Consider the following 26,334-nt stretch of genomic DNA (forward strand, 5'->3'; position numbering starts at 1 on the left):
GGACGGTCAAGACTGCGGGGTGCAGATGAATGTGGTGGAGGTTGTGTCCTGTGGGAGGACGGACGGTCAGGACTGCGGGGTGCAGATGAATGTGGTGGAGGTTGTGCCCTGTGGGAGGATGGACGGTCAGGACTGCGGGGTGCAGATGAATGTGGCGGAGGTTATGTCCTGTGGGAGGATGGACGGTCATGACTGCGGGGTGCAGATGGATGTGGCGGAGGACGGACGGTCAGGACTGCGGGGTGCAGATGAATGTGGTGGAGGTTGTGTCCTGTGGGAGGACGGACGGTCAGGACTGCGGGGTGCAGATGAATGTGGTGGAGGTTGCGCTCTGTGGGAGGATGGACGGTCAGGACTGCGGGGTGCAGATGAATGTGGTGGAGGTTGCGCACTGTGGGAGGACGGACGGTCAGCACTGCGGGGTGCAGATGAATGTAGTGGAGGTTGTGTCCTGTGGGAGGATGGACGGTCAGGACTGCGGGGTGCAGATGAATGTGGTGGAGGTTGTGCCCTGTGGGAGGACAGACGGTCAGGACTGCGGGGTGCAGATGAATGTGGTGGAGGTTGTGCCCTGTGGGAGGACGGACGGTCAGGACTGCGGGGTGCAGATGAATGTGGTGGACGTTGCGCCCTGTGGGAGGATGGGCGGTCAGGACTGCGGGGTGCAGATGAATGTGGTGGAGGTTGCGCCCTGTGGGAGGATGGGCGGTCAGGACTGCGGGGTGCAGATGAATGTGGTGGAGGTTGCGCCCTGTGGGAGGACAGACGGTCAAGACTGCGGGGTACAGATGAATGTGGTGGACGTTGTGTCCTGTGGGAGGACGGACGGTCAGGACTGCGGGGTACAGATGAATGTGGTGAAGGTTGTCTCCTGTGGGAGGATGGACGGTCAGGACTGCGGGGTGCAGATGAATGTGGTGAAGGTTGCGCTATGTGGGAGGACAGACGGTCATGACTGGAGGGTGCAGATGAATGTGGTGGAGGTTGTCTCCTGTGGGAGGATGGACGGTCAGGACTGCGGGGTGCAGATGAATGTGGTGGAGGTTGTGTCCTGTGGGAGGATGGACGGTCAGGACTGCGGGGTGCAGATGAATGTGGTGGAGGTTGTGCCCTGTGGAAGGATGGACGGTCAGGACTGCGGGGTGCAGATGAATGTGGCGGAGGTTATGTCCTGTGGGAGGATGGACGGTCATGACTGCGGGGTGCAGATGAATGTGGTGGAGGTTGCGCTCTGTGGGAGGATGGGCGGTCAGGACTGCGGGGTGCAGATGAATGTGGTGGAGGCTGCGCCCTGTGGGAGGATGGGCGGTCAGGACTGCGGGGTGCAGATGAATGTGGCGGAGGTTATGTCCTGTGGGAGGATGGACGGTCATGACTGCGGGGTGCAGATGAATGTGGTGGAGGTTGCGCTCTGTGGGAGGATGGGCAGGCAGGACTGCGGGGTGCAGATGAATGTGGTGGAGCTTGTGCCCTGTGGAAGGATGGACGGTCAGGACTGCGGGGTGCAGATGAATGTGGTGGAGGCTGCGCCCTGTGGGAGGATGGGCGGTCAGGACTGCGGGGTGCAGATGAATGTGGCGGAGGTTATGTCCTGTGGGAGGATGGACGGTCATGACTGCGGGGTGCAGATGAATGTGGTGGAGGTTGTCTCCTGTGGGAGGATGGACAGTCAGGACTGCGGGGTGCAGATGAATGTGGGGGAGGTTGTGTCCTGTGGGAGGATGGACGGTCAGGACTGCGGGGTGCAGATGAATGTGGCGGAGGTTGTGCCCTGTGGGAGGACGGACGGTCAGGACTGCGGGGTGCAGATGAATGTGGTGGAGGTTGTCTCCTGTGGGAGGATGGACAGTCAGGACTGCGGGGTGCAGATGAATGTGGTGGAGGATGGACGGTCAGGACTGCGGGGTGCAGATGAATGTGGTGGAGGTTGCGCTCTGTGGGAGGATGGACGGTCAGGACTGCGGGGTGCAGATGAATGTGGCGGAGGTTGCGCTCTGTGGGAGGATGGACGGTCAGGATTGCTGGGGGGAAGAGGAATGTGGCGGAGGTTGTGCCCAGTGGGAGGATGGACGGTCAGGATTGCGGGGTGCAGATGAATGTGGCGGAGGTTGTGCCCTGTGGAAGGATGGACGGTCAGGACTGCGGGGTGCAGATGAATGTGGCGGAGGTTGTGCCCTGTGGGAGGATGGACGGTCAGGACTGCGGGGTGCAGATGAATGTGGGGGAGGTTGTGCTTTGTGGGAGGATGGACGGTCAGGACTGCGGGGTACAGAAGAATGTGGTGGAGGCTGCGCCCTGTGGGAGGACGGACAGTCAGGCCTGCGGGGTGCAGATGAATGTGGCGGAGGTTGCGCTCTGTGGGAGGATGGACGGTCAGGACTGCGGGGTGCAGATGAATGTGGTGGAGGTTGCGCTCTGTGGGAGGATGGACGGTCAGGACTGCGGGGTGCAGATGAATGTGGTGGAGGTTGTGTCCTGTGGGAGGACGGACGGTCAGGACTGCGGGGTGCAGATGAATGTGGTGGAGGTTGTGTCCTGTGGGAGGATGGGCGGTCAGGACTGCGGGGTGCAGATGAATGTGGTGGAGGTTGCGCCCTGTGGGAGGACGGACGGTCAGCACTGCGGGGTGCAGATGAATGTAGTGGAGGTTGTGTCCTGTGGGAGGATGGACGGTCAGGACTGCGGGGTGCAGATGAATGTGGTGGAGGTTGTGCCCTGTGGGAGGACGGACGGTCAGGACTGCGGGGTGCAGATGAATGTGGTGGACGTTGCGCCCTGTGGGAGGATGGGCGGTCAGGACTGCGGGGTGCAGATGAATGTGGTGGAGGTTGCGCCCTGTGGGAGGATGGGCGGTCAGGACTGCGGGGTGCAGATGAATGTGGTGGAGGTTGCGCCCTGTGGGAGGACGGACGGTCAAGACTGCGGGGTACAGATGAATGTGGTGGAGGTTGTGTCCTGTGGGAGGACGGACGGTCAGGACTGCGGGGTGCAGATGAATGTGGTGGAGGTTGTGCCCTGTGGGAGGATGGACGGTCAGGACTGCGGGGTGCAGATGAATGTGGCGGAGGTTATGTCCTGTGGGAGGATGGACGGTCATGACTGCGGGGTGCAGATGAATGTGGTGGAGGTTGCGCTCTGTGGGAGGATGGGCGGTCAGGACTGCGGGGTGCAGATGAATGTGGTGGAGGCTGCGCCCTGTGGGAGGATGGGCGGTCAGGACTGCGGGGTGCAGATGAATGTGGCGGAGGTTATGTCCTGTGGGAGGATGGACGGTCATGACTGCGGGGTGCAGATGAATGTGGTGGAGCTTGTGCCCTGTGGAAGGATGGACGGTCAGGACTGCGGGGTGCAGATGAATGTGGTGGAGGCTGCGCCCTGTGGGAGGATGGGCGGTCAGGACTGCGGGGTGCAGATGAATGTGGCGGAGGTTATGTCCTGTGGGAGGATGGACGGTCATGACTGCGGGGTGCAGATGAATGTGGTGGAGGTTGCGCTCTGTGGGAGGATGGGCGGTCAGGACTGCGGGGTGCAGATGAATGTGGTGGAGGTTGTGCCCTGTGGGAGGATGGACAGTCAGGACTGCGGGGTGCACATGAATGTGGAGGAGGTTGTGCCCTGTGGGAGGATAGACGGTCAGGACTGCGGGGTGCACATGAATGTGGAGGAGGTTGTGCCCTGTGGGAGGACGGACGGTCAGGACTGTGGGGTGCAGATGAATGTGGAGGAGGTTGTGCCCTGTGGGAGGATAGATGGTCAGGACTGCGGGGTGCAGATGAATGTGGTGGAGGATGGACGGTCAGGACTGCGGGGTGCAGATGAATGTGGTGGAGGTTGCGCTCTGTGGGAGGATGGACGGTCAGGACTGCGGGGTGCAGATGAATGTGGCGGAGGTTGCGCTCTGTGGGAGGATGGACGGTCAGGATTGCTGGGGGGAAGAGGAATGTGGCGGAGGTTGTGCCCAGTGGGAGGATGGACGGTCAGGATTGCGGGGTGCAGATGAATGTGGCGGAGGTTGTGCCCTGTGGAAGGATGGACGGTCAGGACTGCGGGGTGCAGATGAATGTGGCGGAGGTTGTGCCCTGTGGGAGGATGGACGGTCAGGACTGCGGGGTGCAGATAAATGTGGGGGAGGTTGTGCTTTGTGGGAGGATGGACGGTCAGGACTGAGGGGTACAGAAGAATGTGGTGGAGGCTGCGCCCTGTGGGAGGACGGACAGTCAGGCCTGCGGGGTGCAGATGAATGTGGCGGAGGTTGCGCTCTGTGGGAGGATGGACGGTCAGGACTGCGGGGTGCAGATGAATGTGGTGGAGGTTGCGCCCTGTGGGAGGACGGACGGTCAGCACTGCGGGGTGCAGATGAATGTAGTGGAGGTTGTGTCCTGTGGGAGGATGGACGGTCAGGACTGCGGGGTGCAGATGAATGTGGTGGAGGTTGTGCCCTGTGGGAGGACGGACGGTCAGGACTGCGGGGTGCAGATGAATGTGGTGGACGTTGCGCCCTGTGGGAGGATGGGCGGTCAGGACTGCGGGGTGCAGATGAATGTGGTGGAGGTTGCGCCCTGTGGGAGGATGGGCGGTCAGGACTGCGGGGTGCAGATGAATGGGGTGGAGGTTGCGCCCTGTGGGAGGACGGACGGTCAAGACTGCGGGGTACAGATGAATGTGGTGGAGGTTGTGTCCTGTGGGAGGACGGACGGTCAGGACTGCGGGGTGCAGATGAATGTGGTGGAGGTTGTGCCCTGTGGGAGGATGGACGGTCAGGACTGCGGGGTGCAGATGAATGTGGCGGAGGTTATGTCCTGTGGGAGGATGGACGGTCATGACTGCGGGGTGCAGATGAATGTGGTGGAGGTTGCGCTCTGTGGGAGGATGGGCGGTCAGGACTGCGGGGTGCAGATGAATGTGGTGGAGGCTGCGCCCTGTGGGAGGATGGGCGGTCAGGACTGCGGGGTGCAGATGAATGTGGCGGAGGTTATGTCCTGTGGGAGGATGGACGGTCATGACTGCGGGGTGCAGATGAATGTGGTGGAGCTTGTGCCCTGTGGAAGGATGGACGGTCAGGACTGCGGGGTGCAGATGAATGTGGTGGAGGCTGCGCCCTGTGGGAGGATGGGCGGTCAGGACTGCGGGGTGCAGATGAATGTGGCGGAGGTTATGTCCTGTGGGAGGATGGACGGTCATGACTGCGGGGTGCAGATGAATGTGGTGGAGGTTGCGCTCTGTGGGAGGATGGGCGGTCAGGACTGCGGGGTGCAGATGAATGTGGTGGAGGTTGTGCCCTGTGGGAGGATGGACAGTCAGGACTGCGGGGTGCACATGAATGTGGAGGAGGTTGTGCCCTGTGGGAGGATAGACGGTCAGGACTGCGGGGTGCACATGAATGTGGAGGAGGTTGTGCCCTGTGGGAGGACGGACGGTCAGGACTGTGGGGTGCAGATGAATGTGGAGGAGGTTGTGCCCTGTGGGAGGATAGATGGTCAGGACTGCGGGGTGCAGATGAATGTGGTGGAGGATGGACGGTCAGGACTGCGGGGTGCAGATGAATGTGGTGGAGGTTGCGCTCTGTGGGAGGATGGACGGTCAGGACTGCGGGGTGCAGATGAATGTGGCGGAGGTTGCGCTCTGTGGGAGGATGGACGGTCAGGATTGCTGGGGGGAAGAGGAATGTGGCGGAGGTTGTGCCCAGTGGGAGGATGGACGGTCAGGATTGCGGGGTGCAGATGAATGTGGCGGAGGTTGTGCCCTGTGGAAGGATGGACGGTCAGGACTGCGGGGTGCAGATGAATGTGGCGGAGGTTGTGCCCTGTGGGAGGATGGACGGTCAGGACTGCGGGGTGCAGATAAATGTGGGGGAGGTTGTGCTTTGTGGGAGGATGGACGGTCAGGACTGAGGGGTACAGAAGAATGTGGTGGAGGCTGCGCCCTGTGGGAGGACGGACAGTCAGGCCTGCGGGGTGCAGATGAATGTGGCGGAGGTTGCGCTCTGTGGGAGGATGGACGGTCAGGACTGCGGGGTGCAGATGAATGTGGTGGAGGTTGTGTCCTGTGGGAGGACGGACGGTCAGGACTGCGGGGTGCAGATGAATGTGGTGGAGGTTGTGTCCTGTGGGAGGATGGGCGGTCAGGACTGCGGGGTACAGATGAATGTGGTGGAGGTTGCGCTCTGTGGGAGGATGGACGGTCAGGACTGCGGGGTGCAGATGAATGTGGTGGAGGTTGTGTCCTGTGGGAGGACGGACGGTCAGGACTGCGGGGTGCAGATGAATGTGGTGGAGGTTGTGTCCTGTGGGAGGATGGGCGGTCAGGACTGCGGGGTACAGATGAATGTGGTGGAGGTTGCGCCCTGTGGGAGGATGGACGGTCAGCACTGCGGGGTGCAGATGAATGTAGTGGAGGTTGTGTCCTGTGGGAGGATGGACGGTCAGGACTGCGGGGTGCAGATGAATGTGGAGGAGGTTGTGCCCTGTGGGAGGATGGACAGTCAGGACTGCGGGGTGCAGATGAATGTGGTGGAGGTTGTGTCCTGTGGGAGGACGGACGGTCAGGACTGCGGGGTGCAGATGAATGTGGTGGAGGTTGCGCTCTGTGGGAGGATGGACGGTCAGGACTGCGGGGTGCAGATGAATGTGGTGGAGGTTGCGCCCTGTGGGAGGACGGACGGTCAGCACTGCGGGGTGCAGATGAATGTAGTGGAGGTTGTGTCCTGTGGGAGGATGGACGGTCAGGACTGCGGGGTGCAGATGAATGTGGTGGAGGTTGTGCCCTGTGGGAGGACAGACGGTCAGGACTGCGGGGTGCAGATGAATGTGGTGGACGTTGCGCCCTGTGGGAGGATGGACGGTCAGGACTGCGGGGTGCAGATGAATGTGGTGGAGGTTGTGCCCTGTGGGAGGATGGGCGGTCAGGACTGCGGGGTGCAGATGAATGTGGTGGAGGTTGTGCCCTGTGGGAGGACGGACGGTCAGGACTGCGGGGTGCAGATGAATGTGGTGGACGTTGCGCCCTGTGGGAGGATGGGCGGTCAGGACTGCGGGGTGCAGATGAATGTGGTGGAGGTTGCGCCCTGTGGGAGGATGGGCGGTCAGGACTGCGGGGTGCAGATGAATGTGGTGGAGGTTGCGCCCTGTGGGAGGACGGACGGTCAAGACTGCGGGGTACAGATGAATGTGGTGGAGGTTGTGTCCTGTGGAAGGACGGACGGTCAGGACTGCGGGGTACAGATGAATGTGGTGAAGGTTGTCTCCTGTGGGAGGATGGACGGTCAGGACTGCGGGGTGCAGATGAATGTGGTGAAGGTTGCGCTATGTGGGAGGACAGACGGTCATGACTGGAGGGTGCAGATGAATGTGGTGGAGGTTGTGCCCTGTGGGAGGATGGACGGTCAGGACTGCGGGGTGCAGATGAATGTGGTGGAGGTTGTGCCCTGTGGAAGGATGGACGGTCAGGACTGCGGGGTGCAGATGAATGTGGCGGAGGTTATGTCCTGTGGGAGGATGGACGGTCATGACTGCGGGGTGCAGATGAATGTGGTGGAGGTTGCGCTCTGTGGGAGGATGGGCGGTCAGGACTGCGGGGTGCAGATGAATGTGGTGGAGGCTGCGCCCTGTGGGAGGATGGGCGGTCAGGACTGCGGGGTGCAGATGAATGTGGCGGAGGTTATGTCCTGTGGGAGGATGGACGGTCATGACTGCGGGGTGCAGATGAATGTGGTGGAGGTTGCGCTCTGTGGGAGGATGGGCAGGCAGGACTGCGGGGTGCAGATGAATGTGGTGGAGCTTGTGCCCTGTGGAAGGATGGACGGTCAGGACTGCGGGGTGCAGATGAATGTGGTGGAGGCTGCGCCCTGTGGGAGGATGGGCGGTCAGGACTGCGGGGTGCAGATGAATGTGGCGGAGGTTATGTCCTGTGGGAGGATGGACGGTCAGGACTGCGGGGTGCAGATGAATGTGGTGGAGGTTGTGCCCTGTGGGAGGATGGACGGTCAGGACTGCGGGGTGCAGATGAATGTGGGGGAGGTTGCGCTCTGTGGGAGGATGGACGGTCATGACTGCGGGGTGCAGATGAATGTGGTGGAGGTTGTCTCCTGTGGGAGGATGGACAGTCAGGACTGCGGGGTGCAGATGAATGTGGGGGAGGTTGTGTCCTGTGGGAGGATGGACGGTCAGGACTGCGGGGTGCAGATGAATGTGGCGGAGGTTGTGCCCTGTGGGAGGACGGACGGTCAGGACTGCGGGGTGCAGATGAATGTGGTGGAGGTTGTCTCCTGTGGGAGGATGGACAGTCAGGACTGCGGGGTGCAGATGAATGTGGTGGAAATTGTCTCCTGTGGGAGGACGGACGGTCAGGACTGCGGGGTGCAGATGAATGTGGTGGAGGTTGCGCCCTGTGGGAGGATGGACGGTCAGGACTGCGGGGTACAGATGAATGTGGTGGAGGTTGTGTCCTGTGGGAGGATGGACGGTCAGGACTGCGGGGTGCAGATGAATGTGGTGGAGGTTGCGCTCTGTGGGAGGACGGACGGTCAGGACTGTGCGGTGCAGATGAATGTGGCGGAGGACGGACGGTCAGGACTGCGGGGTGCAGATGAATGTGGCGGAGGTTGTGCCCTGTGGAAGGATGGACGGTCAGGACTGCGGGGTGCAGATGAATGTGGTGGAGGTTGTGTCCTGTGGGAGGATGGACGGTCAGGACTGCGGGGTGCAGATGAATGTGGTGGAGGTTGCGCTCTGTGGGAGGATGGACGGTCAGGACTGCGGGGTGCAGATGAATGTGGTGGAGGTTGCGCTCTGTGGGAGGATGGACGGTCAGGACTGCGGGGTGCAGATGAATGTGGTGGAGGTTGTGCTCTGTGGGAGGATGGACGGTCAGGATTGCGGGGTGCAGATGAATGTGGTGGAGGTTGTGTCCTGTGGGAGGATGGACGGTCAGGACTGCGGGGTGCAGATGAATGTGGAGGAGGTTGCGCTCTGTGGGAGGATGGACGGTCAGGATTGCGGGGTGCAGATGAATGTGGCGGAGGTTGTGCTCTGTGGGAGGACGGACGGTCAGGACTGCGGGGTGCAGATGAATGTGGTGGAGGTTGTGCTCTGTGGGAGGATGGACGGTCAGGACTGCGGGGTGCAGATGAATGTGGTGAAGGTTGCGCTATGTGGGAGGACGGACGGTCAGGACTGCGGGGTGCAGATGAATGTGGTGGAGGTTGTGCCCTGTGGGAGGATGGACGGTCAGGACTGGAGGGTGCAGATGAATGTGGTGGAGGTTGTGCCCTGTGGGAGGATGGACGGTCATGACTGCGGGGTGCAGATGAATGTGGTGGAGGTTGCGCTCTGTGGGAGGATGGGCGGTCAGGACTGCGGGGTGCAGATGAATGTGGCGGAGGTTGCGCCCTGTGGGAGGACGGACGGTCAGGACTGCGGGGTACAGATGAATGTGGTGGAGGTTGTGTCCTGTGGGAGGATGGACGGTCAGGACTGCGGGGTGCAGATGAATGTGGTGGAGGTTGCGCTCTGTGGGAGGATGGACGGTCAGGACTGCGGGGTGCAGATGAATGTGGCAGAGGTTGTGCCCTGTGGGAGGATGGACGGTCAGGACTGCGGGGTGCAGATGAATGTGGGGGAGGTTGTGCCCTGTGGGAGGATGGACGGTCAGGACTGCGGGGTGCAGATGAATGTGGCGGAGGTTGTGCCCTGTGGGAGGATGGACGGTCAGGACTGCGGGGTGCAGATGAATGTGGTGGAGGTTGTCTCCTGTGGGAGGATGGACGGTCAGGACTGCGGGGTGCAGATGAATGTGGTGGAGGTTGTCTCCTGTGGGAGGACGGACGGTCAGGACTGCGGGGTGCAGATGAATGTGGTGGAGGTTGTCTCCTGTGGGAGGATGGACGGTCAGGACTGCGGAGTGCAGATGAATGTGGGGGAGGTTGTCTCCTGTGGGAGGACGGACGGTCAGGACTGCGGGGTGCAGATGAATGTGGTGGAGGTTGTGCCCTGTGGGAGGACGGACGGTCAGGACTGTGGGGTGCAGATGAATGTGGCGGAGGTTACGCTCTGTGGGGGGATGGACGGTCAGGACTGCGGGGTACAGATGAATGTGGTGGAGGCTGCGCCCTGTGGGAGGACGGACGGTCAGGACTGCGGGGTGCAGATGAATGTGGTGGAGGTTGTCTCCTGTGGGAGGATGGACGGTCAGGACTGCAGGGTGCAGATGAATGTGGTGGAGGTTGTCTCCTGTGGGAGGACGGACGGTCAGGACTGTGGGGTGCAGATGAATGTGGTGGAGCTTGTGCCCTGTGGAAGGATGGACGGTCAGGACTGCGGGGTGCAGATGAATGTGGTGGAGGTTGTCTCCTGTGGGAGGATGGACGGTCAGGACTGCGGGGTGCAGATGAATGTGGTGGAGGTTCTGCTCTGTGGGAGGACGGACGGTCAGGACTGCGGGGTGCAGATGAATGTGGTGGAGGTTGTGCTTTGTGGGAGGATGGACGGTCAGGACTGTGGGGTGCAGATGAATGTGGTGGAGGTTACGCTCTGTGGGGGGATGGATAGTCAGGACTGCGGGGTGCAGATGAATGTGGGGGAGGTTGTGCCCTGTTAGAGGACGGACGGTCAGGACTGCGGGGTACAGATGAATGTGGTGGAGGTTGTGTCCTGTGGGAGGACGGGCGGTCAGGACTGCGGGGTGCAGATGAATGTGGTGGAGGCTGCGCCCTGTGGGTGGATGGACGGTCAAGACTGCGGGGTGCAGATGAATGTGGTGGAGCTTGTGCCCTGTGGAAGGATGGACGGTCAGGACTGCGGGGTGCAGATGAATGTGGTGGAGGCTGCGCCCTGTGGGAGGATGGACGGTCAGGACTGCGGGGTGCAGATGAATGTGGCGGAGGTTGTGCCCTGTGGGAGGATGGACGGTCAGGACTGCGGGGTGCAGATGAATGTGGTGGAGGCTGCGCCCTGTGGGAGGATGGACGGTCAGGACTGCGGGGTGCAGATGAATGTGGCGGAGGTTGTGCCCTGTGGGAGGATGGACGGTCAGGACTGCGGGGTGCAGATGAATGTGGTGGAGGTTATGTCCTGTGGGAGGATGGACGGTCATGACTGCGGGGTGCAGATTAATGTGGTGGAGGTTGCGCCCTGTGGGAGGATGGGCGGTCAGGACTGCGGGGTGCAGATGAATGTGGTGGAGGTTGTGTCCTGTGGGAGGATGGACGGTCAGGACTGCGGGGTGCAGATGAATGTGGTGGAGGCTGCGCCCTGTGGGAGGATGGACGGTCAGGACTGCGGGGTGCAGATGAATGTGGCGGAGGTTGTGTCCTGTGGGAGGATGGGCGGTCAGGACTGCGGGGTGCAGATGAATGTGGTGGAGGTTGTGTCCTGTGGGAGGATGGACGGTCAGGACTGCGGGGTGCAGATGAATGTGGTGGAGGTTGCGCTCTGTGGGAGGATGGACGGTCAGGACTGCTGGGTGCAGATGAATGTGGTGGAGGTTGTGTCCTGTGGGAGGATGGACGGTCAGGACTGCGGGGTGCAGATGAATGTGGTGGAGGTTGCGCTCTGTGGGAGTATGGATGGTCAGGACTGCGGGGTGCAGATGAATGTGGTGGAGGCTATGTCCTGTGGGAGGAGGGACGGTCAGGACTGCGGGGTGCAGATGAATGTGGTGGAGGTTGTGCTCTGTGGGAGGATGGACGGTCAGGACTGCGGGGTGCAGATGAATGTGGTGGAGGTTGTGTCCTGTGGGAGGATGGACGGTCAGGACTGCGGGGTACAGATGAATGTGGCGGAGGTTGTGCCCTGTGGGAGGATGGACGGTCAGGACTGCGGGGTGCAGATGAATGTGGTGGAGGCTGCGCCCTGTGGGAGGATGGACGGTCAGGACTGCGGGGTGCAGATGAATGTGGCGGAGGTTGTGCCCTGTGGGAGGATGGACGGTCAGGACTGCGGGGTGCAGATGAATGTGGCGGAGGCTGCGCCCTGTGGGAGGATGGACGGTCAGGACTGCGGGGTGCAGATGAATGTGGCGGAGGTTGTGCCCTGTGGGAGGATGGACGGTCAGGACTGCGGGGTGCAGATGAATGTGGTGGAGGTTATGTCCTGTGGGAGGATGGACGGTCATGACTGCGGGGTGCAGATTAATGTGGTGGAGGTTGCGCCCTGTGGGAGGATGGGCGGTCAGGACTGCGGGGTGCAGATGAATGTGGTGGAGGTTGTGTCCTGTGGGAGGATGGACGGTCAGGACTGCGGGGTGCAGATGAATGTGGTGGAGGCTGCGCCCTGTGGGAGGATGGACGGTCAGGACTGCGGGGTGCAGATGAATGTGGCGGAGGTTGTGTCCTGTGGGAGGATGGGCGGTCAGGACTGCGGGGTGCAGATGAATGTGGTGGAGGTTGTGTCCTGTGGGAGGATGGACGGTCAGGACTGCGGGGTGCAGATGAATGTGGTGGAGGTTGCGCTCTGTGGGAGGATGGACGGTCAGGACTGCTGGGTGCAGATGAATGTGGTGGAGGTTGTGTCCTGTGGGAGGATGGACGGTCAGGACTGCGGGGTGCAGATGAATGTGGTGGAGGTTGCGCTCTGTGGGAGTATGGATGGTCAGGACTGCGGGGTGCAGATGAATGTGGTGGAGGCTATGTCCTGTGGGAGGACGGACGGTCAGGACTGCGGGGTGCAGATGAATGTGGTGGAGGTTGTGTCCTGTGGGAGGATGGACGGTCAGGACTGCGGGGTGCAGATGAATGTGGTGGAGGTTGTGCTCTGTGGGAGGATGGACGGTCAGGACTGCGGGGTGCAGATGAATGTGGTGGAGGTTGTGTCCTGTGGGAGGATGGACGGTCAGGACTGCGGGGTACAGATGAATGTGGCGGAGGTTGTGCCCTGTGGGAGGATGGACGGTCAGGACTGCGGGGTGCAGATGAATGTGGGGGAGGTTGTGCTCTGTGGGAGGACGGACGGTCAGGACTGCGGGGTGCAGATGAATGTGGGGGAGGTTGTGCTCTGTGGGAGGATGGACGGTCAGGACTGCGGGGTGCAGATGAATGTGGTGGAGGTTGTGCTCTGTGGGAGGATGGACGGTCAGGACTGCGGGGTGCAGATGGATGTGTGTCGCCCTGGGCAAGCCAGGGGACACAGGTCACAACACCACACGCACCCCACATTCCCTGCAGGTACACCAGCTAACCTACAAATCCTTGTTGCCTTCCTCCAGAGGCTGATGATTCACACCAGGGGGTGGGCCAGGCGGTTGGCTCCGCCCACCGAGGAGGTCACAGCTCTGGAGGCGGGGAAAAACCAGAGAGTCAGCTCAGGGAAGAGCTTGAGGGAGGAGTGAAGGGAGAGAAGTGGAAGGAGTAGGAGGTTAACAGAGTGTAGCTCAGGAGGGAGCTAGAGTGAAGTGAAACATCAGTGAAAGTGACAGGAAGCCTGAAGCTGGTCTGTGGCTGTGTGCCCAGACGGAGTCAGCAAGGTCAGCAGACGGTGGTGAAGGTCTGCAGTGGGACTGTCTGGAGGTTGCTGGAAGGACCACGGAGGCTGTGTGTACCCGGGGGTCTGGAGCAGTATACAAAGGGCAGTCAGCACCAAGGCAGGGGCTTTTCGGATCCCGGCAAGGCTTGGAGTCGCTGTAAATTGCCAAATCCGTTAGTGAAGGGGACGTAGATCCCCTAACAAGCAAGTCCTGATTGACGGCAAAGGTCCAACCACAACGGGGAAACACCGCCACCGCCAAGGCACCAGTTTCCCAGGGCCGGCGCCTGCGGGCAAAGCGTGGAGGTCCTCCAGCTCAGATTGTAGTCGGGGAGCGGGTAACCGGTGGGAATCCATCGCTACCAAACAGACATTTTAAAGGTGCAGGGAAGAGGCCGTCACCGCTAACTGCAGGGAACCGCAGCACCGTGAACCGTCCGAGGGACCCGTCCAACCAGCCGCTTGTTTACCGAGAACTGTGTCGTGTCTACCGGCTGAGTGAGTACCTCAATGCCGCAAGGCACAGCACTGCCCCTGCGCCCCTGCACCCCACTGGGCCCCGGGATCACCAACCCCTACCCACGGAGGGACAACACAACAACTGGCTGCTCCGCCTCATCATCCCCGGGATCCCCATATAGAGCAGCGGTGGTGTACACTCAATCACCACAACCGTGGGTGGCGTCACGGACAATAAACAATCTCCCCAACCAAAATCCCCTTTTCACTCACGGGCGAGGAGTGCCGCTCGAGAAGCCCCCGGGATCCGGCCCACCGCTCGAGTCACCACTGAGCAGCAGCCGCCGGACCCGAGCAGAAGGGGTGAGCGTAGTGTGCCGACACCCTCCTCCCCGCCCGCGACAACTTGGCGTCACGAACAGGATCTTACCGCTCTGCCGTCTGGTAGAGGTGCGCCTTGTTACCGCCGGAGGTATCCGGCAGAAAAATTTCAGAAGCCGCCATCTTTGGCGCGAAAAGTTCCCGCTCAAGCATCTTCTCGAGTAGTAGAGGCGCGAAGGCCAGGACCCCGCCCAGAGAAAGGAGGGGCCGGAAAGAGCTAAGGGGGACGCGATGGCGGCTGGACGCATGTAGTTGCAGCTATAAAAGCAGGGACGCCAGGACTCTGCAAACATACCGTTCCTGGAAGAGAAAGCCATCATGTGGATGCCGTCCCGCGACACCGTAGCCCCCGCGCCTGGAACCGCGGCGTGGGTGGAGATCCGGACCGCGCAGCTCTATCAACGGCTGCAGGTGAAGATGCAGCTCCTCATGGAGGAGTGGGAGGCCGACATGGCGGACGTTGTAGCCACCGTGCGGAGACGCGAGGAGGAAGCGGAGAAAGGGAGGGTGAGTGACCCACGTCCCGATGCCCTGGAAGGGCCGGTCATCGCGGCTGCGGGGCCCGGTCCAAGCCCTCTCCCTTCGTTGCCTCCCTCGCCACCCATCCCAGAGGCTGTGATCCCACCATTAGGCCTGCTACCACCGCAACCGGTAGCAGTACCCAGCGTCCCCGCCCAGGCGGGCCGACCTGTAGCCGGAGCCCGTAGTCGACCGGAGGTGTTGCCATGGAAGGCCCCAAAGTCCGCACCGGAGGCATCCCCCGAGAAGTCCCCCGAGCCGGAGCTGATGACCCGCTCCGAGCCGAAGGCCCAGCAGCGGAAAGCCCCTATGCCCATCCCCCACACCTCGGCTGAGGTAGCGCCGGGTTGTTGCTGCAAGGCAGCGCCCAAGGCCAAGACACCGCGGGACATGCCGCCCAGATTCCTGACAGTGGGTAATGTCCAGGATGTCCCGCGGGGCCCGACCCGTGCGCCGGATCTGGCAGCAGCGCCGTATTGGAATAGGGAGCCGGTACCGCTGGGCCTGGAGATCGCTGAGAGGGAACGGAAGAAGGCCGAGCTGGTGGCCAGGGCCATTAGGGAGAAGGAGAACCTCCGGCAAGCCACCGCCCATGTCCGGGGACCGTTGTATGAGGGGCAGGTGAGGCGGTTTGATGTCCGCTGGGGCTACGGGTTCATCTACGAGCCGGGCCTGGAGGCCGAAGTGTTTGTAGCCCGGCGGGATGTGAATGCCCACCTGCCTGAAGAGCATCCCGGCCGCAATCTGATGCCGGGTGACATCGTGCAATACACCCGGTACTTTGGGGAGCGGGGGTGGTTCGCGCTGGACGCTAAATTAAGGGGCAGCCCAGAAGCCCGAGCAAGCGCCGCGCCCCCTCCCTGGGAAGGAGCACCAGAGCCTGAATATCCGGAGTAGGGCAAAAGATGCCCGTTGCACCGTCCCCGTTGGGACCACCACTTTGTTGTGTTGTTTGAAAAAAAGTTCTGAAAATGATGAAAATGATTACCGAAGTTTGACCTGATTGTCTGTGTGATTTGCAACCGGCTGGAGCCGGCACCGTTGTCCCCGTGGGGACCGTTTAAAAGTTTTGCATGGAGTACTATCCATGGACAAGCCCGTGAACTTGCAGGGCACCCACAAACGTTAAGTGGCTTGTAAATATGTTGTTTGCCGTTACCGTTTCCGCAATGCCGCCTCCGGAGAGGCAGGTTGGAGGGAGGGCCCTCAGCAGAGCAGGCTGGGGCCCAGCCACCAAAGGAACCGGTGGCTACCCTCTGGAGGGGAAGGACAGATCCCGCTCGGGTAACTTGTGCTGGACTGTGGGTCAAGGGGTGCTGCCTGGGCTTTAGGGGCAGCATCAGGGCCAGGTTGCTTGGGTGGGAGAGAGCGGAAACCGTAACCGTAAACCGTTTGCAACGTTAAAAGTAATGTGCCTCCCGTCTTGGGAAGAGTTATTATTAAAAATGTACATAATTTACCGTTTATCATGTTATACCCTGTTTACATTTACAGAAAACAAAAAGGAAAATAAAACCGGTGTTGGACGGGCAGCCCGAGGATGGTCTGCGTTTTGCTAAGGGGGAATGTGTCGCCCTGGGCAAGCCAGGGGACACAGGTCACAACACCACACACACCCCACATTCCCTGCAGGTACACCAGCTAACCCACAAATCCTTGTTGCCTTCCTCCAGAGGCTGATGATTCACACCAGGGGGTGGGCCAGGCGGTTGGCTCCGCCCACCGAGGAGGTCACAGCTCTGGAGGCGGGGAAAAACCAGAGAGTCAGCTCAGGGAAGAGCTTGAGGGAGGAGTGAAGGGAGAGAAGTGGAAGGAGTAGGAGGTGAACAGAGTGTAGCTCAGGAGGGAGCTAGAGTGAAGTGAAACATCAGTGAAAGTGACAGAAAGCCTGAAGTTGGTCTGTGGCTGTGTGCCCAGACGGAGTCAGCAAGGTCAGCAGACGGTGGTGAAGGTCTGCAGTGGGACTGTCTGGAGGTTGCTGGAAGGACCACGGAGGCTGTGTGTACCCGGGGGTCTGGAGCAGTATACAAAGGGCAGTCAGCACCAAGGCAGGGGCTTTTCGGATCCCGGCAAGGCTTGGAGTCGCTGTAAATTGCCAAATCCGTTAGTGAAGGGGACGTAGATCCCCCAACAAGCAAGTCCTGATTGACGGCAAAGGTCCAACCACAACGGGGAAACACCGCCAAGGCACCAGTTTCCCAGGGCCGGCGCCTGCGGGCAAAGCGTGGAGCTCCTCCGGCTCAGATTGTAGTCGGGGAGCGGGTAACCGGTGGGAATCCATCGCTACCAAACAGACATTTCAAAGGTGCAGGGAAGAGACCGTCACCGCTAACTGCAGGGAACCGCAGCACCGTGAACCGTCCGAGGGACCCGTCCAACCAGCCGCTTGTTTACCGAGAACTGTGTCGTGTCTACTGGCTGAGTGAGTACCTCAGTGCCGCAAGGCACAGCGCTGCCCCTGCGCCCCTGCACCCCACTGGGCCCCGGGATCACCAACCCCTACCCACGGAGGGACAACATAACAACTGGCTGCTCCACCTCACCATCCCCGGGATCCCCATGTAGAGCAGCGGTGGTGTACACTCAATCACCACAACCGTGGGTGGCGTCACGGACAATAAACAATCTCCCCAACCAAAATCCCCTTTTCACTCACGGGCGAGGAGTGCCGCTCGAAAAGCCCCCGGGATCCGGCCCACCGCTCGAGCCACCACTGAGCAGCAGCCGCCGGACCCGAGCAGAAGAGGTGAGCGTAGTGTGCCGACACCCTCCTCCCCGCCCGCGACAGATGTGGCGGAGGTTGCGCTCTGTGGGAGGATGGACGGTCAGGACTGCGGGGTGCAGATGAATGTGGTGGAGGTTGTGTCCTGTGGGAGGATGGACGGTCAGGACTGCGGGGTGCAGATGAATGTGGTGGAGGTTGTGCTCTGTGGGAGGATGGACGGTCAGGACTGCGGGGTGCAGATGAATGTGGCGGAGGTTGTGCTCTGTGGGAGGATGGACGGTCAGGACTGCGGGGTGCAGATGAATGTGGTGGAGGTTATGTCCTGTGGGAGGATGGACGGTCAGGACTGCGGGGTGCAGATGAATGTGGTGGAGGTTGTGTCCTGTGGGAGGATGGACGGTCAGGACTGCGGGGTGCAGATGAATGTGGCGGAGGTTGCGCTCTGTGGGAGGACGGACGGTCAGGACTGCGGGGTGCAGATGAATGTGGTGGAGGTTGCGCTCTGTGGGAGGACGGACGGTCAGGACTGCGGGGTGCAGATGGATGTGGCGGAGGATGGATGGTCAGGACTGCGGGGTGCAGATGAATGTGGTGGAGGTTATGTCCTGTGGGAGGATGGACGGTCAGGACTGCGGGGTGCAGATGAATGTGGTGGAGGTTGTGTCCTGTGGGAGGATGGACGGTCAGGACTGCGGGGTGCAGATGAATGTGGCGGAGGTTGCGCTCTGTGGGAGGACGGACGGTCAGGACTGCGGGGTGCAGATGAATGTGGTGGAGGTTGCGCTCTGTGGGAGGACGGACGGTCAGGACTGCGGGGTGCAGATGGATGTGGCGGAGGATGGATGGTCAGGACTGCGGGGTGCAGATGGATGTGGCGGAGGATGGACGGTCAGGAGTGCGGGGTGCAGATGGATGTGGCGGAGGACGGACGGTCAGGACTGCGGGGTGCAGATGGATGTGGCGGAGGTTGCGCTCTGTGGGAGGACGGACGGTCAGGACTGTGGGGTGCAGATGAATGTGGCGGAGGACGGATGGTCAGGACTGCGGGGTGCAGATGGATGTGGCGGAGGATGGACGGTCAGGAGTGCGGGGTGCAGATGGATGTGGCGGAGGATGGACGGTCAGGAGTGCGGGGTGCAGATGGATGTGGCGGAGGACGGATGGTCAGGACTGCGGGGTGCAGATGGATGTGGCGGAGGTTGCGCTCTGTGGGAGGACGGACGGTCAGGACTGTGCGGTGCAGATGAATGTGGCGGAGGACGGATGGTCAGGACTGCGGGGTGCAGATGGATGTGGCGGAGGTTGTGCTCTGTGGGAGGATGGATGGTCAGGACTGCGGGGTGCAGATGAATGTGGTGGAGGTTGCGCTCTGTGGGAGGACGGACGGTCAGGACTGCGGGGTGCAGATGAATGTGGCGGAGGACGGACGGTCAGGACTGCGGGGTGCAGATGGATGTGGCGGCGTGTCCTCGGCGCTGCTGACGGTCAGGAGAGCGGGGTGCAGATGGATGTGGCGGCGTGTCCTCGGCGCTGCTGACGGTCAGGAGAGCGGGGTGCAGATGGATGTGGCGGAGGATGGACAGTCAGGAGTGCGGGGTGCAGATGGATGTGGCGGAGGACGGACGGCCAGGAGTGCGGGGTGCAGATGGATGTGGCGGAGGACGGACTCAGGAGTGCGGGGTGCAGATGGATGTGGCGGCGTGTCCTCGGCGCTGCTGACAGTCAGCAATGTGCGGGGACAATCCGTCTATGAATAGTCTGCTGGAGCAGCGCTGGAGTCAGATTGCAGCTGGTGGAAGTTATGGAGATAAGGGAATCCGCAGCTTCCATTACAGAGTGAAATGTAATCCTCCGAGAGGCTCCAGGGCGAGGATCGGGGTCCGGGATCACACCCAGCCAGCCATGAACAGGTTAATGGACAAAGGCAAAACTGCCGGCTCGTAATGTAGATTCCGGTGCCATTTTTAGCCGCTGCTTGCTGCGTCCTCCCTATTGTACGCATCGTTCATCCTGAGCCTCCTGGTTCATCAGCAGATGATCGCACCGACGCTCGGGTCACAGATTCGGTATATTTCTTTACTCGTTTTCTGACCAGTTTTCCCTTTTTGACTTTTTTTTTTCCATTTACCTCATCTATCAGCCCATCGCCTCCATCAGGACCAGACATCCATCCGCATGGGAGCTGCGTACACAGAACGGAGGCTGCTAATCCGGACTGTGCAAAAAGTCGCTTCAGTTTATTTTCACTTTAGATGCATTAAGGCAATAAAAAAAAAAATTGTTGCAAAAGTTTTTATACCCATTATTTGGGGTTAAAATAAAAGAGGAAACAGAATTGTGGTGAGAATCGGGGAGGCGCCTGTGCAGCTTGCTTTATTTCCTGCCCAAACACATCCAATTTTCACATTTCAGGGAGATTTCATTCTTGTGCGGGGTCTGAAGAGCCTGGAGGGCAATGTCAGAGTCTGAGCAAGCAGGACTAGTCAGGACAGGTAAGGTGCAAGCAGGACTAGTCAGGACAGGTAAGGTGCAAGCAGGACTAGTCAGGACAGGTAAGGTGCAAGCAGGACTAGTCAGGACAGGTAAGGTGAAAGCAGTCAGCAAGGAGGACTAGTCAGGACAGGTAAGGTGAAAGCAGGACTAGTCAGGACAGGTAAGGTGCAAGCACTCAGCAAGCAGGACTAGTCAGGACAGGTAAGGTGAAAGCAGGACTAATCAGGACAGGTAAGGTGCAAGCAGGACTAGTCAGGACAGGTAAGGTGAAAGCAGGACTAGTCAGGACAGGTAAGGTGAAAGCAGTCAGCAAGCAGGACTAGTCAGGACAGGTAAGGCGAAAGCAGGACTAGTCAGGACAGTTAAAGTGAAAGCACTCAGCAAATGTGATGCCCTAGACTAGTCAGGTTGTCCCAGGTAGTCACACACAACACCACACCCCCTCCCGATTAGGTGACATTAGTCAAACTAAAAACCTTGTCACCACCCTCCAGGTTTGATGTCCACACCAGGGGGCGGAGCCAGGCGGTTGGCTCCGCCCACCGAGGAGTTCACAGGCCTGGAGGTGGGAAAACACAGACACAAGTTCAAGTTGACAGTGCAGAGTAGTTTTGACAGTGAAGGGGAGAGTTTGAGTCCAAGGGCAGACCTGCGCCCAGGCCTGCCATAGACTACTCTGGTGGCTGGGTCGGAGCCCAGTCACCTTTGGCAAGGAGGCAGACGGTGGTGGCCGCCTGCAGGAGCTGGGATTACAGCCAGTGGAACCGTAGGGACCGGGGACGGGCGGTGGCCCACCGGTACCGAACTGGGGAACCGATTGGAAACCGGAGCACCAGGAGGGGTACTCAGACCCAGACGAAGCCCCAAACCGACAGGGCCCAGTCAAATCAACTGATTGCGGACTGGACTTAAGGACCTATCCCACACAAGTCCCGTTAGAAGACAACAGCCCAACCATACAGGATAAAGCCACCGCCAAGGCATAGAGACCCAAAGGGCCAGCGTCTGCGGGCAAACGGGCTCCTACGGCATATACAAGTTGGGGAGCGGACTACCGGTGTCTAGGCATAGGAGTCAAACATTTACACACAGTGGTGCAGGAGAAAGGCGGAAACCACCAACCTAGTCTGGAAGAAGCTGCAGCCGGCTGCGGGCCCCGTTCATCACTCCGTTTGGTTTACCAGAGACTTCAGTGTATTGTGTCAGAGTGAGTACACCAGTGCCTTCGGGCCGCGCACGGCGCCGCACCGCACCAGCGTCCAACCCGCTCTCCCGCCTCAGCACTTCAATCAGGCCCCTGGCACCATCGCGGAGGGGTCAACACCCAGCTGCGCAACACCGTCCCCGGGAGGCCTAGTTAACGGCAACGATGGTGTCCATCCATTCACTACAACTCGTGGATGGTGTCACGAACTTACAATCCAAACCAAACAACTGCGGCCCCGGCCGTGGAACTCCTCACCCAAGCCCCCGCATGTAGCGCCAGCTCCCTTGCAGAGCGACGTGACCCCCGGGTCCGTGAGAGGCTCGAGCCACCACCCGCAGTACGAGCACTGATCCGAGTGGCTCGGAGGTTGCAGGCGAGTCCGCGGGACGGTACACAAGCAGGACTAGTCAGGACAGGTAAGGTGAAAGCACTCAGGAAGCAGGACTATTCAGGACAGGTAAGATGCAAGCAGGACTAGTCAGGACAGGTAAGGTGCAAGCACTCAGCAAGCAGAACTAGTCAGGACAGGTAAGGTGAAAGCACTCAGCAAGCAGGACTAGTCAGGACAGGTAAGGTGAAAGCACTCAGCAAGCAGGACTAGTCAGGTAGTCAGGACAGGTAAGGTGCAAGCACTCAGCAAGCAGGACTAGTCAGGACAGGTAAGGTGCAAGCAGGACTAGTCAGGACAGGTAAGGTGCAAGCACTCAGCAAGCAGGACTAGTCAGGACAGGTAAGGTGCAAGCAGGACTAGTCAGGACAGGTAAGGTGCAAGCAGGACTAGTCAGGACAGGTAAGGTGCAAGCAGGACTAGTCAGGACAGGTAAGGTGCAAGCAGGACTAGTCAGGACAGGTAAGGTGCAAGTGACTCACCCCAGGGCTTTGGGGCACTCGGTCCCGGGCAGTATGTTACTGGGATGTATCACGGGTGAAAACACAAATAAGGGATTTAGTTCAGCTCTCCACTCTAGAGCAGGGGTCTCCACACAGGGGTCTCCACTCTAGAGCAGGGGTCTCCACACAGGGGTCTCCAGCCTCTGCTCCGTGCACGGAACAAGTGGTTTGGCTTCCACAGCTGAATAATCAGTCACGTGAAGAGGAGGAGGAGAGAATCCAGCACCGACGTAATAAAAAGCCTTTATTCAAAATTCATAAAAAAAAAGGTAATTCCAACCAAGTGCAGAATATATTTACACGTAACGCGTTTCGGAGAAAGTAGACTCCTTATTCATAAGCCACATAATCAGAATGAGTAGCCAAGGTGATATATATATATATACCTATACGCCCCTCATCCGAGCCGGATCTACATACAGAACCAACAAAGTAGTGCTCACTTTATATATAAAAGAGATAATACATTCAAAATATTAGAAATACAAACACACAGAAATAGAAAATCAAGGTTACATAAACCACATTTTCATTTTAATATATACACAATGAATCAAAGCAGTGATTTAGTTCTCAATAGCGTGCATTCAGCGGAGGGATCCAATCTGCTAGGTCCATAAGGTCCATTAACCCTCTAAATACCCTGAAAATTGCAGAGAAATCACATCTCCCCCATAAACCTCCCTGAAATCTGCAAACAGGCCTAAGATTGTACGGTCTTGTTTAGAGATCAGATGTGACTGCCTATATATTATATGTATATATATATTCACCAGATCCTTTCTTTAATACACTGCATACAGTGCAGCCTATATATTATATGTATATATATTCACCAGATCCTTTCTTTAATTCACTGCATACAGTGCAGCCTATATATTATATGTATATATATTCACCAGATCCTTTCTTTAATTCACTGCATACAGTGCAGCCTATATATTATATGTATATATATTCACCAGATCCTTTCTTTAATTCACTGCATACAGTGCAGCCTATATATTATATGTATATATATTCACCAGATCCTTTCTTTAATTCACTGCATACAGTGCAGCCTATATATTATATGTATATATATTCACCAGATCCTTTCTTTAATACACTGCATACAGTGCAGCCTATATACTATACCTGACAGCTCAGATTGTCCTATAACCCGCATGGTCGGTGCCGGAATAGTTCTGTGCTTTTATATCACAATGTTTTTACCTCTATTATCATGGACTTAGTCACCCCTTAAGGCCTGAAACCCACATCCATGAAAACCACGTCCGTGTAAAACGGGCCATTTTTCGGGTCCGTTATCCGTTTTTTAGGTCCGTTTTTATGGTATGTGTGGCCTGCGTGTGTATCCCGTATGCTAGCCGTATGTGCGTGTGGAATGTCCGTGTGTGCGTGAGTGAAATAACTGACATGTGTATGTGTTGTTCGTGTGAAATGTACGTGTGTGAAGCAAAATGTCGTTACTACATGTCGGAAGACAGAGTAGCGGGATGAGAATGAACTCGGGTGAACTTCACCCGACTTCATTGTCATGCCGCGGCTCTGTCTGTCCCTCCAGCACTGGAGCTCTCCTGCACCCAGACTGGTCTCACGGGACGTTCCTCCAGCACTGGAGCTCTCCTGCAACCAGACTGGTCTCACGGGACGTCCCTCCAGCACTGGAGCTCTCCTGCACCCAGACCGGTCTCACGGGACGTCCCTCCAGAACTGGAGCTCGCCTGCACCCAGACTGGTCTCGCGGGACATCCCTCCAGCACTGGAGCTCTCCTGCACCCAGACCGGTCTCACGGGACGTCCCTCCAGAACTGGAGCTCGCCTGCACCCAGTCTGGTCTCACGGGACGTTCCTCCAGCACTGGAGCTCTCCTGCACCCAGACCGGTCTCACGGGACGTCCCTCCAGAACTGGAGCTCGCCTGCACCCAGACTGGTCTCACGGGACGTCCCTCCAGCACTGGAGCTCTCCTGCACCCAGACTGGTCTCACGGGACGTCCCTCCAGCACTGGAGCTCTCCTGCACCCGGACTGGTCTCGCGGGACGTCCCTCCAGCACTGGAGCTCTCCTGCACCCAGACTGGTCTCACGGGACGTCCCTCCAGCACTGGAGCTCTCCTGCACCCAGACTGGTCTCACGGGACATCCCTCCAGCACTGGAGCTCTCCTGCACCCGGACTGGTCTCGCGGGACGTCCCTCCAGCACTGGAGCTCTCCTGCACCCAGACTGGTCTCACGGGACGTCCCTCCAGCACTGGAGCTCTCCTGCACCCAGACTGGTCTCACGGGACGTCCCTCTAGCACTGGAGCTCTCCTGCACCCAGACTGGTCTCACGGGACGTTCCTCCAGCACTGGAGCTCTCCTGCAACCAGACTGGTCTCACGGGACGTCCCTCCAGCACTGGAGCTCTCCTGCAACCAGACTGGTCTCACGGGACGTCCCTCCAGCACTGGAGCTCTCCTGCACCCAGACCGGTCTCACGGGACGTCCCTCCAGAACTGGAGCTCGCCTGCACCCAGTCTGGTCTCACGGGACGTTCCTCCAGCACTGGAGCTCTCCTGCACCCAGACCGGTCTCACGGGACGTCCCTCCAGAACTGGAGCTCTCCTGCACCCAGACTGGTCTCACGGGACGTCCCTCCAGCACTGGAGCTCTCCTGCACCCAGACTGGTCTCAAGGGACGTTCCTCCAGCACTGGAGCTCTCCTGCAACCAGACTGGTCTCACGGGACGTTCCTCCAGCACTGGAGCTCTCCTGCACCCAGACCGGTCTCACGGGACGTCCCTCCAGAACTGGAGCTCTCCTGCACCCAGACTGGTCTCACGGGACGTCCCTCCAGCACTGGAGCTCTCCTGCACCCAGACTGGTCTCACGGGACGTTCCTCCAGCACTGGAGCTCTCCTGCAACCAGACTGGTCTCACGGGACGTCCCTCCAGCACTGGAGCTCTCCTGCACCCAGACCGGTCTCACGGGACGTCCCTCCAGAACTGGAGCTCGCCTGCACCCAGTCTGGTCTCACGGGACGTTCCTCCAGCACTGGAGCTCTCCTGCACCCAGACCGGTCTCACGGGACGTCCCTCCAGAACTGGAGCTCGCCTGCACCCAGACCGGTCTCACGGGACGTCCCTCCAGCACTGGAGCTCTCCTGCAACCAGACTGGTCTCACGGGACGTTCCTCCAGCACTGGAGCTCTCCTGCAACCAGACTGGTCTCACGGGACGTCCCTCCAGAACTGGAGCTCGCCTGCACCCAGTCTGGTCTCACGGGACGTTCCTCCAGCACTGGAGCTCTCCTGCACCCAGACCGGTCTCACGGGACGTCCCTCCAGAACTGGAGCTCGTCTGCACCCAGACCGGTCTCACGGGACGTCCCTCCAGCACTGGAGCTCTCCTGCAACCAGACTGGTCTCACGGGACGTTCCTCCAGCACTGGAGCTCTCCTGCAACCAGACTGGTCTCACGGGACGTCCCTCCAGAACTGGAGCTCGCCTGCACCCAGACTGGTCTCACGGGACGTTCCTCCAGCACTGGAGCTCTCCTGCACCCAGACTGGTCTCACGAGACGTTCCTCCAGCACTATAGCTCTCCTGCACCCAGACTGGTCTCACGGGACGTTCCTCCAGCACTGGAGCTCTCCTGCAACCAGACTGGTCTCACGGGACGTCCCTCCAGAACTGGAGCTCGCCTGCACCCAGACTGGTCTCACGGGACGTTCCTCCAGCACTGGAGCTCTCCTGCACCCAGACTGGTCTCACGGGACGTTCCTCCAGCACTGGAGCTCTCCTGCACCCAGACTAGTCTCACGGGACGTTCCTCCAGCACTGGAGCTCTCCTGCACCCAGACTAGTCTCACGGGACGTTCCTCCAGCACTGGAGCTCTCCTGCACCCAGACTGGTCTCACGGGACGTTCCTCCAGCACTGGAACTCTCCTGCACCCAGACTAGTCTCACGGGACGTTCCTCCAGCACTGGAGCTCTCCTGCACCCAGACTGGTCTCACGGGACGTTCCTCCAGCACTGGAGCTCTCCTGCACCCAGACTAGTCTCACGGGACGTTCCTCCAGCACTGGAGCTCTCCTGCACCCAGACTAGTCTCACGGGACGTTCCTCCAGCACTGGAGCTCTCCTGCACCCAGTCTGGTCTCACGGGACGTTCCTCCAGCACTGGAGCTCTCCTGCACCCAGACTAGTCTCACGGGACGT

Source organism: Anomaloglossus baeobatrachus, chromosome 6, assembly GCF_048569485.1.
Source record: "Anomaloglossus baeobatrachus isolate aAnoBae1 chromosome 6, aAnoBae1.hap1, whole genome shotgun sequence".
NCBI classification, from domain to species: Eukaryota; Metazoa; Chordata; class Amphibia; order Anura; family Aromobatidae; genus Anomaloglossus; species Anomaloglossus baeobatrachus.